Consider the following 18044-nt stretch of genomic DNA (forward strand, 5'->3'; position numbering starts at 1 on the left):
ACTATTCAAGAGAGCGACTGGCAGCAGAGGGAAGGCGTGAAAGGTTGTAGCCTTGCCATCATTCTGCTGTAGCCTGGAGCGATTATTATGATCACGTCCACTTTCGGCAACCACATTTTATTAACGATGCTGGAAAACTGGGGCGCCGTCGGAGAAGAACTTCAAATAAAATGGCTGAAAGGGCTAAACAGCAGCACCCACGAGGAAACAAAGAAAAATAGATGAGAAAAGGAGGTGAAAGGGTGAAAAGAAGCACGTAAACCCCGTCAACGGGCGCTGGGGGAAACAATAGATTGGTGAGGAAGAGACATTCCCGCAGGTTTACCGGCACTAAGCAACCGAGGGCCGGGGGTCAGGGACGGCAGTACAGCCCAATGGCCACAAGGGAGAGCACCGGCTCCTCCTCAGGAACAGCAATGCAGCCTAAACAGGCACGACGGGCAACAACGGTTGGGGGAGGTCGGGAACAGCAATGCAGCCCAAGGGCCAGTAGGGGGCGTAACGGCCGGGGGTCAGGGACAGACGTAGAACCCAGTGACCGCTAGGAGGAGAAACGAGTCCCGGTCAGCAATAGCAATTCGATGCAGCCCAAACAGGCACAATCACTCGGGACCAAGACTACCGATGCAGCCCAAGGGGGTATAACGGCTGAGGGTCAGGGACAGCAGTAGAGACCACTGGGCACTAGGCGGAGAAAGGGCTGCGGTTTCGGAGACAGCATTAGAGTCCAATGAGCACTGGGAGGAGAAATGAGTCCCGGTCACGAACAGCAATGCAGCCTAAAGAGGCGCAAGAAGTAGCAGCAATCACAAGGAGTCCGGGAGAGCAGTACAGCCCAATGGCCACTAGAGGAGCAACGGCTGGGCAAGCGGGACAGCAGTACAGCCCAACGGGCACTATGTGCAGAAATGACTCGGGGTCAGAAATGTCTCAGGGTCAGGAGTAGCAATGTAGCCCAATGGAGACGTGGGGGGAAAAGGGCTGTGGGTTCGGGACAGCAATACAGCGCGATGGGCACTAGGAGGCGAAATGGCTGGTGGTCAGTCACAGCAAGGAAACCTAAAGAGGCACAAGTGGCAGCAATAACCCGGGCTCGGGAATACCCATGCAGCCTAAACGAGCACAATGAGCAATAACGCTGCGGGGAGGGGGTCAGGATTAGCAATTCAGCCCAATGAGCACTACGGGGAGAAATGACTGGGGGGGTCAAGAATATCAATGAAGCCTAAACAGGCACAAAGGAGAGCAAGTACTCGGGGTCAGGCATAGCAATACAGCCCAATGGCCACTAGGGGGAGCAACGACTGGGCGGCGGGACAGCAGTACAGCTCAATGGGCACTAGGAGGAGAAATGAGTCCGGGTCACGAATAGCAACGCAGCCTCAACAGACACGAGAAGCGGCAGTCACTCGGGGTCCGGGACAGCAGTACAGCCCAATGGCCACGAGGGGGAGCAACGGCTGGGCGTCCGGGACAGCAGAACAGCCCAAGGGGCACTAGGAAGAGAAAGGACTCGGGGTCAAAAAAAGCAATTCAGCCCAAGAGCCACTAGGGGGTGGAACGGCTGGGGGTCAGAGACAACATTAGAGTCCAATGTCCGCTAGGAGGAGCAACGACTCCGGGTCAGGAATAGCAACGTCGCCTAAACAGGCACAAGGAGCTACAATCTCTCAGTGTCGGGGAAAGGGACAGCACTACGGCCCAATGGCCGCTAGGGGCAGCAACAACTGGTCGGCGGGACAGCAGTATAGCTCAAAGGACACGAGAGGGAGAAATGAGTCGAGGGGCAGGAATAGCAACGCTGCCTGAACAGGCACAAGACGCGGCAGTCACTCGGGGTCCGGGACAGCAGTTCAGCTCAATAGGTACTACGGGCAGCAGCAATGATGCGGGGTCAGGAAGAGCAATGGACACTAGGGGTACAAAGGGATGGGGGGGGGGGGTCCGAAACAGCACGACAGCCCAAGGGGCCCTAGGAAGAGAAGGGACTCGGGGTCAGAAATAGCAATTCGGCCCCAGGGGCACTACGGGGTGTAACGCCTGGGGGTCAGGGACAGCGTTAGAGCCCAATGTCCACTAGCAAGAGCAATGACTCCGGGTCAGGAATAGCAGTGCAGCCTAAACAGACACGAGGAGCGGCAATCACTCGGGGTCCGGGACAGCAGTACAGCCCAATGGCCACTAGGGGGAGGAACGGCTGGACTTCCCGGACTACAGTGCAGCCCAATGGCCACTAGGGGGAGCAACGACTGGGCGCCGGGACGGCAGTACAGATCAGTGGGCACGACAAGGAGCAATGACACCGGCTCACGGGTAGCAATGCAGCATAACCAGGCACTAGGTGCAGCACGACTCGGGATCAGGAATAGCAATGCTGCTCAATGGGCACGAGGGGGAGCAACGGGTGGGTGATCGGGAGAGCAGTAGAGCCCATAGGGCAGTAGGAGGAGAAACGAATCGGGGTCCGGAATAGCAGTGCAGACCAATGGGAACCACGAGGAGCAATGGCTAAGCGGCTGGGGCAGCAGTACACTCCAATGAGCACTAGGAGACGCAATGACTCCGTGTCACGAATAGCAGTGCAGCCCAAGGGACACGAGGAGGTATCGCGGCTGGGGTTTAGAGACAGCGTTAAGAGCCCAATAGCCACTGGGAGGAGCAACGGCTCGGGGTCACGAATGGCAACGCAGGCTAAACAGGCACGAGGAGCGGCAATCACTCGGGGTCCGGGACAGCAGTACAGCCCAATGGCCACTAGGGGGAGGAACGGCTGGACTTCCCGGACTACAGTGCAGCCCAATGGCCACTAGGGGGAGCAACGACTGGGCGCCGGGACGGCAGTACAGATCAATGGGCACGACAAGGAGCAATGACTCCGGCTCACGGGTAGCAATGCAGCCTCAACGGGCAACAACGGTTGGGGAAGGTCAGGAATAACAATGCAGCTCAATGGGCACGAGGGGGAGCAACGGGTGGGTGATCGGGAGAGCAGTTTTAGGAGAAACGAATCGGGGTCCGGAATAGCAGTGCAGACCAATGGGAACCACGAGGAGCAATGGCTAAGAAGCTGGGGCAGCAGTACACTCCAATGAGCACTAGGAGAAGCAATGACTCCGTGTCACGAATAGCAGTGCAGCCCAAGGGACACGAGGAGGTATCGCGGCTGGGGTTTAGGGACAGCGTTAAGAGCCCAATGTCCACTAGGAGGAGCAATGACTCCGGGTCAGAATATGTAATTCACCCCAAGAGCCACTAGGGGGTGTAACGGCTGGGGGTCAGGGACAGCGTTAGAGCCCAATGTCCACTAGGAGGAGCAATGACTCCCGGTCAGGAAGAGCAATGCAGCCTACACGAAGAGCGGCAGTCACTCCGGGTCCGGGACAGCACTACAGCCCAATGGCCACGAGGGGGAGCAACGGCTGGGAGTCCCGGACAGCAGTACAGCTCAATAGGCACAACGGGCAGCAGCAATGATTCGGAGTCAGGAAGAGCAATGGATACTAGGGGTACAAAGGGATGTGAGTCCGGGACAGCAGTACAGCCCAAGGGGCACTAGGAGGAGAAAGGACTCGGGGTCAGGAAGAGCAACGCAGCACAAAGGGCACTAGGAGGAGAAATGACTCCGGGTCACGAATAGCAACGCAGCCTCAACAGGCACGAGAAGCGGCAGTCACTCGGGGTCCGGGACAGCAGTACAGCCCAATGGCCACGAGGGGGAGCAACGGCTGGGCGTCCGGGACAGCAGTACAGCCCAAGGGGCGCTAGACAGAGAAAGGACTCGGGGTCAGGAATAGCAATTCAGCCCCAGGGTCACTACAGGGTTTAACGGCTGAGCGGTCAGGGACAGCGTTAGAGCCCAATGTCCACTGGCAGGAGCAACGTCTCCGGGTCAGGAATAGCAATGCAGCCTAAATAGGCACGAGGAGCGGCAATCACTCGGGGTCGGGGAAAGCGAAAGCACTACGGCCCAATGGCCGCTAGGGGCAGCAACAACGGGTCGGCGGGACAGCAGTATAGCTCAACGGACACGAGAGGGAGAAATGAGTCGAGGGGCAGGAATAGCAACGCTGCCTGAACAGGCACAAGACGCGGCAGTCACTCGGGGTCCGGAACAGCAGTTCAGCTCAATAGGCACTACGGGCAGCAGCAATAATGCGGGGTCAGGAAGAGGAATGGACATTAGGGGTACAAAGGGATGGGGGGTGGGGGTCCGAAACAGCAGTACAGCCCAAGGGGCACTAGGAAGAGAAGGGACTCGGGGTCAGAAAAAGCAATTCAGCCCAAGAGCCACTAGGGGGTGGAACGGCTGGGGGTCAGGGACAGCATTCGAGCCCAAAGAGCACTTGGAAGAGAAACGAGTCCGGGACACGAACAGCAATAAAGCCTACACGGGCGCAAGGAGTAGCAATCACCTGGGGTCAGAAATAGCAATTCGGCCCCAGGGGCACTACGGGGTGTAACGCCTGGGGGTCAGGGACAGCGTTAGGGCCCAATGTCCACTCGCAAGAGCAATGATTCCGGGTCAGGAATAGCAGTGCAGCCTTAACAGACACGAGAAGCGGCAGTCACTCGGGCTCCGGGACAGCAGTACAGCCCAATGGCCACTAGGGGGAGGAACGGCTGGACTTCCCGGACTACAGTGCAGCCCAATGGCCACTAGGGGGAGCAACGACTGGGCGCCGGGACGGCAGTACAGATCAATGGGCACGACAAGGAGCAATGACACCGGCTCACGGGTAGCAATGCAGCCTAAACAGGCACTAGGTGCAGCACGACTCGGGATCAGGAATAGCAATGCTGCTCAATGGGCACGAGGGGGAGCAACGGGTGGGTGATCGGGAGAGCAGTAGAGCCCATAGGGCAGTAGGAGGAGAAACGAATCGGGGTCCGGAATAGCAGTGCAGACCAATGGGAACCACGAGGAGCAATGGCTAAGCGGCTGGGGCAGCAGTACACTCCAATGAGCACTAGGAGACGCAATGACTCCGTGTCACGAATAGCAGTGCAGCCCAAGGGTCACGAGGAGGTATCGCGGCTGGGGTTTAGAGACAGCGTTAAGAGCCCAATGGCCACTAGGAGGAGCAACGGCTCGGGGTCACGAATGGCAACGCAGGCTAAACAGGCACGAGGAGCGGCAATCACTCGGGGTCCGGGACAGCAGTAGAGCCCCAATGCCCACTAGGGCAGCAGCAATGATGCGGGTTCAGGAATAGCAATGGACGCTAGGGGTACAAAGGGATGGGGGGCCGGGACAGCAGTACAGCCCAAGGGGCACTAGGAAGAGAAAGGACTCGGGGTCAGAAAAAGCAATTCAACCCAAGAGCCACTAGGGGCTGGGGGTCAGAGACAGCATGAGAGTCCAATGAGCACTGGGAGGAGAAATGAGTCCCGGTCACGAACAGCAATGCAGCCTAAAGAGGCGCAAGAAGTAGCAGCAATCACAAGGAGTCCGGGAGAGCAGTACAGCCCAATGGCCACTAGAGGAGCAACGGCTGGGCAAGCGGGACAGCAGTACAGCCCAACGGGCACTATGTGCAGAAATGACTCGGGGTCAGAAATGTCTCAGGGTCAGGAGTAGCAATGTAGCCCAATGGAGACGTGGGGGGAAAAGGGCTGTGGGTTCGGGACAGCAATACAGCGCGATGGGCACTAGGAGGCGAAATGGCTGGTGGTCAGTCACAGCAAGGAAACCTAAAGAGGCACAAGTGGCAGCAATAACCCGGGCTCGGGAATACCCATGCAGCCTAAACGAGCACAATGAGCAATAACGCTGCGGGGAGGGGGTCAGGATTAGCAATTCAGCCCAATGAGCACTACGGGGAGAAATGACTGGGGGGGTCAAGAATATCAATGAAGCCTAAACAGGCACAAAGGAGAGCAAGTACTCGGGGTCAGGCATAGCAATACAGCCCAATGGCCACTAGGGGGAGCAACGACTGGGCGGCGGGACAGCAGTACAGCTCAATGGGCACTAGGAGGAGAAATGACTCGGGGTCAGAAATAGCAATGCAGCCTAAACAGGCACAAGAAGCTACAATCACTCGGGGTCCGGGACAGCAGTACAGCCCAATGGGCACTAGGAGGAGAAATGAGTCCGGGTCACGAACAGCAGTACGTCCTACACAGGGACAAGGAGTAGCAATCACTTGGACTTGGGGTCAGGGATAGCAGTGCAGCCCAAAGGCCACTAAGGGGAACAACGGTTGGACATGCAGTACAGCTCAGTGGGCACTAGGAAGAGAAATGGCTCGGGGTTCAGGAATACTAAATCAGCCTGAACAGGCAGAAGGGGCAGCAACGACTCGGGTCAGGAATAGCAATGCAGGACAAATGGCACTAGGGGGAGCAACGGCTGGGCGGTCAGGGACAGCAGTACAGCCCAATCGGCACCAGGGAGAGGAACGGGCTGTGGCTCAGGGACTGCATTATAGCCCAATGAACACAAGGGGGAGCAAAGACTCCGGTCAGGAAACAAGGGCTGTGGAAAACACACACAGCAATAAAGCCTAAAGGACATCAGGGGCAGCAATCAATGCCTGTGCGGAGGCAAGACATTGCAGCAAGACTGCACTCACTAACGGGCGGGCGTAGGGGTGAGAATGGGTGAAGAGGTGTCTATGTAGCACTAAGGGAAGGAAGGGCAGAAGTGTGTGGGATGCCATGCCCTGGTGGTACCAGGGCACACTGGAAGGTCCTGCGCCGATAGTTTTCTGCTCTATGTAATCCCACCAGTCCGTCTGTGAGGTGGTCTGTTATGAAACCGATACGCTTACTTATTGCCTGCTACCGCAAGTTCCATCAGCCGCGTCGGGGAGACCCTGTCAACAGACATGTGTTTCCCCCCTCCCCCCACTCCCCCGTTGCAGAAGTGTATTGCTTGGTCCGTGTGTTTCCCTGAAAATAAGAAAGAGGGGAGCGAAAGAAAAAAAGAAACCTGCCGGGAGAAGAAAAAAGGATGAAGACTAAAAGGAGAAGGTGCATTTTGAGCGAGAAAACTTCTCAGCGTGGAAAGCGGCATGTGTTGAAATTTAGGGTATACGGGCAAGAGAATTCCCTGCAGGAATCTCCCACAGAGATGAACGCAAGCTGGGATATCAGCAATTGCCGTAAATCGTTGTAGAGTTGAAGGCGAAACTGCAGAGCATGCCAATGAAATGTACAATTGTCGGATATAATCTCGGAGGGAGATCCAGAACCTGACACGTGATTAATCTCTTAAATAATTTATCATCGACAGCAAGGAACAAACGGCGTTTAGTTACACTCATATAACTACTCCAAATCAGATGAACTAGTTCCGATTTACACCAGAGTGTAGAACATTTAAAGTTCGAAAGACTCCTGCGGCTTGACATGGGAACCGACTCCACGCCGGAAACCAAGGGCCTGCAATACCAATTAAAAGGGCACGTGCTCTCCGCGTGCCCGAAGCATGTTTGTGCGAATCAGCCAATCAGAAAGAGGCAGAGGGATAGTCATCCAAAGAGAGACACACTTCCGGGAAAAGTAGCCAATCAGAGCGTAGAACGTCCATATAAAAAGAGGCCGAAGACGCCCAGCCCGCCATTTGCCGGTGGGATCCAGAAGCGGAAGGACGGCGACTGGAGAGGTCCGAAAGGTGAAAACTTTCTGGAAAGTAGCGGAGACTCCGAAGCTGCCATTCCCACACAGCTGTTGCGTGAGTATTCCCAGCTCGACCCTGGCTTCGCCCCGCCACGCCCCGGCCCGGATCCCGGCCCCGCCCGGGGTCAGGCCGCGCCCCGGCCCGGATCCCGGCCCCGCCCCGCCACGCCCCGGCCCGGATCCCGGCCCCGCCCGGGGCCTGGCTCCGACACGCCCCGCTTCGCCCCGGATCCCGGCCCCGCCCCAGGCCTGGCTCGGCCACGCTCCGCCCCGGATCCTGGCCAGCCCTGGGACTGGACATTGGGTGGAGGGGGGGGTCTACAGCGTCCCTCTGCTCCTCCTTATCCGGCGGGCCTGGAGGGGGGGGGCTGCGGGCGTCCCTCTGCTCCTCCTTACCCGGCGGGCCTTGAGGCTGGTGGGGGGGGGCCTGCGGCGTCCCTCTGCTCCTCCTTACCCGGCGGGCCTGGAGGTTGGTGGGGGGGGGCCTGCGGCGTCCCTCTGCTCCTCCTTACCCGGCGGGCCTGGAGGTTGGTGGGGGGGGGCCTGCGGGCGTCCCTCTGCTCCTCCTTACCCGGCGGGCCTGGAGGTTGGTGGGGGGGGGCCTGCGGGCGTCCCTCTGCTCCTCCTTACCCGGCGGGCCTGGAGGTTGGTGGGGGGGGGCCTGCGGCGTCCCTCTGCTCCTCCTTACCCGGCGGGCCTGGAGGCTGGTGGGGGGGGGCCTGCGGGCATCCCTCTGCTCCTCCTTACCCGGCGGGCCTGGAGGTTGGTGGGGGGGGGCCTGCGGCGTCCCTCTGCTCCTCCTTACCCGGCGGGCCTGGAGGTTGGTGGGGGGGGGCCTGCGGGCGTCCCTCTGCTCCTCCTTACCCGGTGGGCCTGGAGGCTGGTGGGGGGGGGCCTGCGGGCGTCCCTCTGCTCCTCCTTACCCGGCGGGCCTGGAGGTTGGTGCGGGGGGGCCTGCGGGCGTCCCTCTGCTCCTCCTTACCCGGCGGGCCTGGAGGTTGGTGGGGGGGGGCCTGCGGGCGTCCCTCTGCTCCTCCTTACCCGGTGGGCCTGGAGGTTGGTGGGGGGGGGCCTGCGGGCGTCCCTCTGCTCCTCCTTACCAGGCGGGCCTGGAGGTTGGTGGGGGGGCGCCTGCGGCGTCCCTCTGCTCCTCCTTACCCGGCGGGCCTGGAGGTTGGTGGGGGGGGAGACTGCGGCGTCCCTCTGCTCCTCCTTACCCTGCGGGCCTGTGACTGTTAAGCCATATTGGTGTCACTGGCCGCTAGCCATTGCTCCTCCTAGTGCCTGTTAATGCAGAATACCTCTCATTAGCCATCTTTTCAATATTTGTTCTACAGAGTTACTAACCCAGTTTTTTCCCAAGTGTTTTCTCCCAGGTGCTGTTTTCTAGATCTTCTGACCCTGGATCACTGTGGTCTCGAACTGAAGAATTATGGGTAAGGCGCTGCTTGTCTTCCCTTATATCTTCTGCCATTTATGACCTTCAGAAGGTATAGCTTCTCCTTTCCGCTCCTCAATGTCTGCTGTCCCTGATGCCGCTGTTATAGGATGTAGCCACTCTGTTCCCCCTTTCATTCCCCCTCGCTCATTATGCGGTTTAACTGCTCCTTTGCCACCTTCCCTTTCTACTTCTCACGTCCTTCTTCAGTATAGCTGTCCCTTGCACCTTTAACCCTTTCCTACTGTTTGTGTCGTTAGGAGCTGTAGCCACCCCTTTCCTCGCCTTTTCCATTTATCTCCTACAGTGCCTGTTAGTAGGACCTTTCCTTCCTTTCACTCTATGACTGTTTTGCAGTATTGCTACCCTTTCCGCACTTTTCCGTCTCTGCTTCTTCCTATAGCACATTAGGCAATTTAGCAACCCCTTTATTATGTTCCCATTGGCTGATCTTCATGCTCTTCACAAACCTAACTGTCACTTCCCCCCCTTTCACCGTTTTCATGCTGCATTGGGTGTTAGGCAGCGTAGCCTGACTTTGGAGCGCCTCAGTCTCTGCTTTCTAGTTAGTGCAGGCTGTGCAGCATATTTGCTGCTTGTCTCACCAATGTAGTTTAGCGTCCTGTCCCCCTCCTCAGTCTGCCGCCCCTACTGCCCGTTGACTCTGAGGAGGGGACAGGGCAGCTGTACTGCATATCGCCCACGACAGCATGGAGAGGGTGAAAGGGAGGAGGGAGGGGTCTCTGTGCCCAGGGGACACTAGAAGCAGGTGGGAGGGGGAGTCTTCTCCCTCTTGAACTCTCTGCTGCCTCTAGTGTCCATTAGGTAGCATAAGTGACCCCTTGCCTTTTCCAACCAGTGCCGCCCCCTACTGGCCGCTGTGCCGCATGGCCTTCTGCCCCCCCCCCCCCTTCTGCTAGCGCCCATTGTGGGGGAATGACGCCCGTTCCCCTTTCAGTTTTCTGCCCTGAGTGGTGCCTCTTAGGCATTAGAACGGCTTCTTTCCCCTCCTCCCTCTGCTAGCTCTAATGCTCGTTGGCTCTGAGGAGGGGAAAAGGCAGATGTACTGCCTAACAGCCAGAATGCCCTGGAGAGGGACTTAGGCGGTGGGCGATGGAGCTTAGTGGGCACTGGGAGCAGCAGCGTACTGTGGGAGACTTTCCCCTTCTTAACTCTCTGCTGCCCCTAGTGTCCATTGGGGAGTGTAAGTGACCCGTCCCTTCTCCAGCGGTGCCCCACCTAGTGGCCAGAGTGAGGTAAACCCTTCCTCTCCCCCCAAATCCCTGCCCCAGCCTCTTTAGTGTCCATTATGCAGGGTAGGCCTCCCTTTTGCACTTCTCTGCCCTCAGTGGTACCTCTTAGGCATTAGAAACAGAACTTCTCACGTAGGGCTGCCCCAAGTGCCCCCTTAAGGCAGCATAAAGGTCCCTATAGACTCTCCTTGCCCTTCCCTTCACCCCCCCCTTCTTCCTGTGCGTCACGACTCGGCGCTCTCTAGTGTCCGTCGCGAACTCTGGCGGTTCTTTTCCCCGCTTTCCCCTCTGTTGCCTTGATTTCCCCTTGAACTGTATAAGCGTCCCTTTCTGTCTCTGCAGTCCTTTGCTCCTCCTCCCCGTTATGTGCCTGTCCTCGTGTCCTTCGTCTCTTGTAGTTGTCTTGCACTGTTCCTCCGCTCCTTTCTTCCTATGCTTCCTCCAATGGGCGTTACTCTGCCTAGCCTGCTTTTGCCCTCCTCCCCCTCTGTTGCCTCCAGGGCATGTTGTTCCCTGTATCCGCCCTTTTCTCCCTTGGCCAACTCCTGGCCCTCCTGTGCTTCGTCCAGTCTACCTGCCTCTCCTCCCTTTCACGCTTGGCTCTCTCTAGTGTCCGTTAAAAACTCTGGCAACTCTTTTCCCCACTTTCCCCTCTGTGGCCTTGATTTCCCCTTGAACTGTATAAGCGTCCCCTTCTGTCTGCTCAGTTTTTGCCCCTCCTCCCCGTTATGTAGGAAAGCTGCCTGTTTCCTCTACTGGTGCCCCTAAAGCCTCTTAGTCAGTATAGCCACCCCTTTCTCCCTCTCCTGCCCTCATGATCCATTAGGCCTGTAACCCCCCTTTTTTCTACTTTGCTTTGAGCCATACTTAGACTTGGTGAGGTGTAACGTAAGGTCCCCTGTCTCCACTTGTTCTCCCTCTCCCTCCCGCTCTCCCTCTCCCTTTAGTTGGTGTAGCGTGGTATAGTCGTCCTTTGTCCCCCTTCACTCTCTGCTGCCCCTCTGCCCTTTTTGCAATATAGCTGCCCCCTTTTTGCCCCTGTGCCCGTTATGAAATATGGGCCCTCCTTTTCCCTCTTTTCTCGCTTAAGAATCTGTTGCCTGTTACTCAGCCTAACCTCCCTCGCTGCCCTTTGATCCTCTGCGTGCCCTAGTCGGTGTTCTAATGTAGTTTAGCGGCCTGTCCGCCTCCTCAGTCTGCCGCCCCTACTGCCCGTTGACTCTGAGGAGGGGACAGGGCAGCTGTACTGCATATCGCCCACTACAGCATGGAGAGGGTGAAAGGGAGGAGGAGGAGGAGGAGGAGGAGGAGGAGGGAGGGAGGGGTCTCTGTGCCCAGGGGACACTAGAAGCAGGTGGGAGGGGGAGTCTTCTCCCTCTTGAATTCTCTGCTGCCTCTATTGTCCATTAGATAGCATAAGTGACCCCTTGCCTTTTCCAACCAGTGCCGCCCCCTACTGGCCGCTGTGCCGCATGGCCTTCTGCCCCCCCCCCCCCCTCCTTCTGCTAGCGCCCATTGTGGGGGAATGATGCCCGTTCCCCTTTCAGTTTTCTGCCCTGAGTGGTGCCTCTTAGGCATTAGAACGGCTTCTTTCCCCTCCTCCCTCTGCTAGCTCTAATGCTCGTTGGCTCTGAGGAGGGGAAAAGGCAGATGTACTGCCTAACAGCCAGAATGCCCTGGAGAGGGACTTAGGCGGTGGGCGATGGAGCTTAGTGGGCACTGGGAGCAGCAGCGTACTGTGGGAGACTTTCCCCTTCTTAACTCTCTGCTGCCCCTAGTGTCCATTGGGGAGTGTAAGTGACCCGTCCCTTCTCCAGCGGTGCCCCACCTAGTGGCCAGAGTGAGGTAAACCCTTCCTCTCCCCCCCACCCCCGCCCCAGCCTCTTTAGTGTCCATTATGCAGGGTAGGCCTCCCTTTTGCACTTCTCTGCCCTCAGTGGTACCTCTTAGGCATTAGAAACAGAACTTCTCACGTAGGGCTGCCCCAAGTGCCCCCTTAAGGCAGCATAAAGGTCCCTATAGACCCTCCTTGCCCTTCCCTTCACCCCCCCCTTTCTTCCTGTGCGTCACGACTCGGCGCTCTCTAGTGTCCGTCGCGAACTCTGGCGGTTCTTTTCCCCGCTTTCCCCTCTGTTGCCTTGATTTCCCCTTGAACTGTATAAGCGTCCCTTTCTGTCTCTGCAGTCCTTTGCTCCTCCTCCCCGTTATGTGCCTGTCCTCGTGTCCTTCGTCTCTTGTAGTTGTCTTGCACTGTCCCTCCGCTCCTTTCTTCCTATGCTTCCTCCAATGGGCGTTACTCTGCCTAGCCTGCTTTTGCCCTCCTCCCCCTCTGTTGCCTCCAGGGCATGTTGTTCCCTGTATCCGCCCTTTTCTCCCTTGGCCAACTCCTGGCCCTCCTGTGCTTCGTCCAGTCTACCTGCCTCTCCTCCCTTTCACGCTTGGCTCTCTCTAGTGTCCGTTAAAAACTCTGGCAACTCTTTTCCCCACTTTCCCCTCTGTGGCCTTGATTTCCCCTTGAACTGTATAAGCGTCCCCTTCTGTCTGCTCAGTTTTTGCCCCTCCTCCCCGTTATGTAGGAAAGCTGCCTGTTTCCTCTACTGGTGCCCCTAAAGCCTCTTAGTCAGTATAGCCACCCCTTTCTCCCTCTCCTGCCCTCATGATCCATTAGGCCTGTAACCCCCCTTTTTTCTACTTTGCTTTGAGCCATACTTAGACTTGGTGAGGTGTAACGTAAGGTCCCCTGTCTCCACTTGTTCTCCCTCTCCCTCCCGCTCTCCCTCTCCCTTTAGTTGGTGTAGCGTGGTATAGTCGTCCTTTGTCCCCCTTCACTCTCTGCTGCCCCTCTGCCCTTTTTGCAATATAGCTGCCCCCTTTTTGCCCCTGTGCCCGTTATGAAATATGGGCCCTCCTTTTCCCTCTTTTCTCGCTTAAGAATCTGTTGCCTGTTACTCAGCCTAACCTCCCTCGCTGCCCTTTGATCCTCTGCGTGCCCTAGTCGGTGTTCTAATGTAGTTTAGCGGCCTGTCCGCCTCCTCAGTCTGCCGCCCCTACTGCCCGTTGACTCTGAGGAGGGGACAGGGCAGCTGTACTGCATATCGCCCACTACAGCATGGAGAGGGTGAAAGGGAGGAGGAGGAGGAGGAGGGAGGGGTCTCTGTGCCCAGGGGACACTAGAAGCAGGTGGGAGGGGGAGTCTTCTCCCTCTTGAATTCTCTGCTGCCTCTATTGTCCATTAGATAGCATAAGTGACCCCTTGCCTTTTCCAACCAGTGCCGCCCCCTACTGGCCGCTGTGCCGCATGGCCTTCTGCCCCCCCCCCCTCCTTCTGCTAGCGCCCATTGTGGGGGAATGATGCCCGTTCCCCTTTCAGTTTTCTGCCCTGAGTGGTGCCTCTTAGGCATTAGAACGGCTTCTTTCCCCTCCTCCCTCTGCTAGCTCTAATGCTCGTTGGCTCTGAGGAGGGGAAAAGGCAGATGTACTGCCTAACAGCCAGAATGCCCTGGAGAGGGACTTAGGCGGTGGGCGATGGAGCTTAGTGGGCACTGGGAGCAGCAGCGTACTGTGGGAGACTTTCCCCTTCTTAACTCTCTGCTGCCCCTAGTGTCCATTGGGGAGTGTAAGTGACCCGTCCCTTCTCCAGCGGTGCCCCACCTAGTGGCCAGAGTGAGGTAAACCCTTCCTCTCCCCCCAAATCCCTGCCCCAGCCTCTTTAGTGTCCATTATGCAGGGTAGGCCTCCCTTTTGCACTTCTCTGCCCTCAGTGGTACCTCTTAGGCATTAGAAACAGAACTTCTCACGTAGGGCTGCCCCAAGTGCCCCCTTAAGGCAGCATAAAGGTCCCTATAGACTCTCCTTGCCCTTCCCTTCACCCCCCCCTTCTTCCTGTGCGTCACGACTCGGCGCTCTCTAGTGTCCGTCGCGAACTCTGGCGGTTCTTTTCCCCGCTTTCCCCTCTGTTGCCTTGATTTCCCCTTGAACTGTATAAGCGTCCCTTTCTGTCTCTGCAGTCCTTTGCTCCTCCTCCCCGTTATGTGCCTGTCCTCGTGTCCTTCGTCTCTTGTAGTTGTCTTGCACTGTTCCTCCGCTCCTTTCTTCCTATGCTTCCTCCAATGGGCGTTACTCTGCCTAGCCTGCTTTTGCCCTCCTCCCCCTCTGTTGCCTCCAGGGCATGTTGTTCCCTGTATCCGCCCTTTTCTCCCTTGGCCAACTCCTGGCCCTCCTGTGCTTCGTCCAGTCTACCTGCCTCTCCTCCCTTTCACGCTTGGCTCTCTCTAGTGTCCGTTAAAAACTCTGGCAACTCTTTTCCCCACTTTCCCCTCTGTGGCCTTGATTTCCCCTTGAACTGTATAAGCGTCCCCTTCTGTCTGCTCAGTTTTTGCCCCTCCTCCCCGTTATGTAGGAAAGCTGCCTGTTTCCTCTACTGGTGCCCCTAAAGCCTCTTAGTCAGTATAGCCACCCCTTTCTCCCTCTCCTGCCCTCATGATCCATTAGGCCTGTAACCCCCCTTTTTTCTACTTTGCTTTGAGCCATACTTAGACTTGGTGAGGTGTAACGTAAGGTCCCCTGTCTCCACTTGTTCTCCCTCTCCCTCCCGCTCTCCCTCTCCCTTTAGTTGGTGTAGCGTGGTATAGTCGTCCTTTGTCCCCCTTCACTCTCTGCAATATAGCTGCCCCCTTTTTGCCCCTGTGCCCGTTATGAAATATGGGCCCTCCTTTTCCCTCTTTTCTCGCTTAAGAATCTGTTGCCTGTTACTCAGCCTAACCTCCCTCGCTGCCCTTTGATCCTCTGCGTGCCCTAGTCGGTGTTCTAATGTAGTTTAGCGGCCTGTCCGCCTCCTCAGTCTGCCGCCCCTACTGCCCGTTGACTCTGAGGAGGGGACAGGGCAGCTGTACTGCATATCGCCCACTACAGCATGGAGAGGGTGAAAGGGAGGAGGAGGAGGAGGAGGGAGGGGTCTCTGTGCCCAGGGGACACTAGAAGCAGGTGGGAGGGGGAGTCTTCTCCCTCTTGAATTCTCTGCTGCCTCTAGTGTCCATTAGATAGCATAAGTGACCCCTTGCCTTTTCCAACCAGTGCCGCCCCCTACTGGCCGCTGTGCCGCATGGCCTTCTGCCCCCCCCCCTCCTTCTGCTAGCGCCCATTGTGGGGGAATGACGCCCGTTCCCCTTTCAGTTTTCTGCCCTGAGTGGTGCCTCTTAGGCATTAGAACGGCTTCTTTCCCCTCCTCCCTCTGCTAGCTCTAATGCTCGTTGGCTCTGAGGAGGGGAAAAGGCAGATGTACTGCCTAACAGCCAGAATGCCCTGGAGAGGGACTTAGGCGGTGGGCGATGGAGCTTAGTGGGCACTGGGAGCAGCAGCGTACTGTGGGAGACTTTCCCCTTCTTAACTCTCTGCTGCCCCTAGTGTCCATTGGGGAGTGTAAGTGACCCGTCCCTTCTCCAGCGGTGCCCCACCTAGTGGCCAGAGTGAGGTAAACCCTTCCTCTCCCCCCCACCCCCGCCCCAGCCTCTTTAGTGTCCATTATGCAGGGTAGGCCTCCCTTTTGCACTTCTCTGCCCTCAGTGGTACCTCTTAGGCATTAGAAACAGAACTTCTCACGTAGGGCTGCCCCAAGTGCCCCCTTAAGGCAGCATAAAGGTCCCTATAGACCCTCCTTGCCCTTCCCTTCACCCCCCCCTTTCTTCCTGTGCGTCACGACTCGGCGCTCTCTAGTGTCCGTCTCGAACTCTGGCGGTTCTTTTCCCCGCTTTCCCCTCTGTTGCCTTGATTTCCCCTTGAACTGTATAAGCGTCCCTTTCTGTCTCTGCAGTCCTTTGCTCCTCCTCCCCGTTATGTGCCTGTCCTCGTGTCCTTCGTCTCTTGTAGGTGTCTCTCCCTGCCTCTCCGCTCCTTTCTTCCTATGCTTCCTCCAATGCCCCCGTTGTCCCCAAGTGTCCTCCAAGTCACCATAAATCTCTGTAGTAATCCTCTCCTGTCTCCGGTACCTTTTTCGAAGCGTAAACATCCTTTTCCCCCTTTCCTCTCTCTTGCCCCTAGTGTCCATGGAACATATACTCCCTCCTTCCTCATTTTCTTCCTCACAGTGCAGTTTAGGCATCCTTTCCCCTCCTGAGTCAGCTACTTCTAGTGCCCATTGTGTGGATTCGCAGTACTTTTACCGTCTGCTGGCTCTTCCTCTCCTTCTCGCTGTCTGCATATCCCTAGTGCATGTTTTGCAGCCTAGCCTTCTCCGCTTTACACTGTGCCTGTCCTCATATATCCTTCTTTCCATGTAGCTGTCTCTCCCTGTCTCTCCGCCCCCTTTCTTCCTTTGCTTTCTCCAGTGGGCATTATTCCGCACAGCCTACTTTTCAGCTCCTCGCCCTCTGTTGCCTCAGTGGACTTTGTTCAGTGTAGCCGCCATTTTCTCCCTTTGCCATTAGGCAGTGTTAGCGAAACCTCCCCTTCTCAAACAGTGCTGTCCCCTGCTGGCCATTGTGAAGCATGACCTTCCTTCTGCCCTGTCCTCCCTCTAGTGTCCATTATGCGGGAATAGCCGACCCTTTCCCTTTCCTGCCCTCAGAGGTGCCTTTCATGCAATAGAAGTGCCTTTTCCCCCTCTTTCACTTTCCACTGCTCCTAGTGCCCATCAGGGCAGCATAATTGGTTCTTGTGATCCTCTCGTGCCCCTGCTACCTCTTACAAAATGTAGATGTCTCTTTCCCCCTTGCCTGTCTGTTGCTCCTTGTGTCCATTGTGCTTGTAGTCCCTTCTTTCTGCATAGGTGCTCATTTCTAGATTTTCAGCCAGTTTTCTTCTTCTCCGGGCTTCCTGCAGTTTCTTAAGATGGAACGTGATTCCCAGAACTTAAGGCGATAATGGAATTGGCGCATAATCACTGTGGACAACAGCAGAAGAATTGTGGTAAGGCTTCCCTTATCCTTCCTCACTCTTCCTGCCATTTGTGCCCATTTGATGCCCCTTCCACTCTATGGCATTTGCTACCTATAGTGTCTGTAATAGGATGTTGCCACCCTTTCCCTCTTCCTCTCTTGTCCCTTTATTCAGGCATGCAGTGTAGCTTCTCCTTTCCCATTTTCCCTTTTTGCTGGCTCTCATACCCTTCCACTGCGTAACTGCCGCTTACTCCTTTTAACCACCCTCTGCTGCTCCTGCCATCCCTTTCCCCATGTTCCCACTTTATTCCCTCTATAGCACGTAGCACCCATTATTCGGTATGTCTCTTCCTTCCCCCATTCCTTACTCTTAGTGCTCATTTTGCAGTATTGCTGTATTTTCCCTTTTTCCGTCTCTATTTACACTTATTGCATGTGAAGCAGTTTAGCCACCGCTCTCCCCCTTGATTGTTTGCTAACCTTGATGCCTTTCATAAAATATGGCAGCCACGTTTCCCCTCCGCCTCCTTTCTCCCTCTGTATTATAGATTGCGTCCTTTTCCCCCTTTGCTCTCTCCTTTCCCTCAGGCCTTTCCTGAATTACTTAGATTCCCCCCTATGCCTTCGATTTCTCTGGTGCCTATTATACAGGTCAGGGATTTTGTTCCTCTCTGCGCATTCTTCTGCCCGTATTGCCCATTATGCTCCATAACCTCTCCTCTCCACACTTGCCTCCTCTCCTGCCACATCCGTCCTTGATCCTCAGCTCTCTAGTCTTTCTGAGATGATATAAGCACCCCAGTAGCCTTGTTGCTCTCAGCTTCACTCTAGTGGCCCTAGTGAAGCATAGCCTCT

At 56.6% G+C, this 18044-nt stretch overlaps 1 long non-coding RNA gene across 1 annotated transcript in view; it reads left to right on the forward strand.

Moving 5' to 3' along the window:
• The first annotated feature begins 17115 nt into the window (after positions 1–17115).
• The window catches only part of LOC112546697 (uncharacterized), a 43507-nt gene continuing 42578 nt past the window's right edge, over positions 17116–18044 (forward strand). The window contains exon 1 of the long non-coding RNA XR_012903428.1: positions 17116–17217. This is a non-coding gene — a long non-coding RNA (uncharacterized LOC112546697). The remainder of the gene's footprint in view (positions 17218–18044) is intronic.

This window comes from Pelodiscus sinensis, chromosome 4, assembly GCF_049634645.1.
Source record: "Pelodiscus sinensis isolate JC-2024 chromosome 4, ASM4963464v1, whole genome shotgun sequence".
Lineage (NCBI taxonomy): Eukaryota > Metazoa > Chordata > Testudines > Trionychidae > Pelodiscus > Pelodiscus sinensis.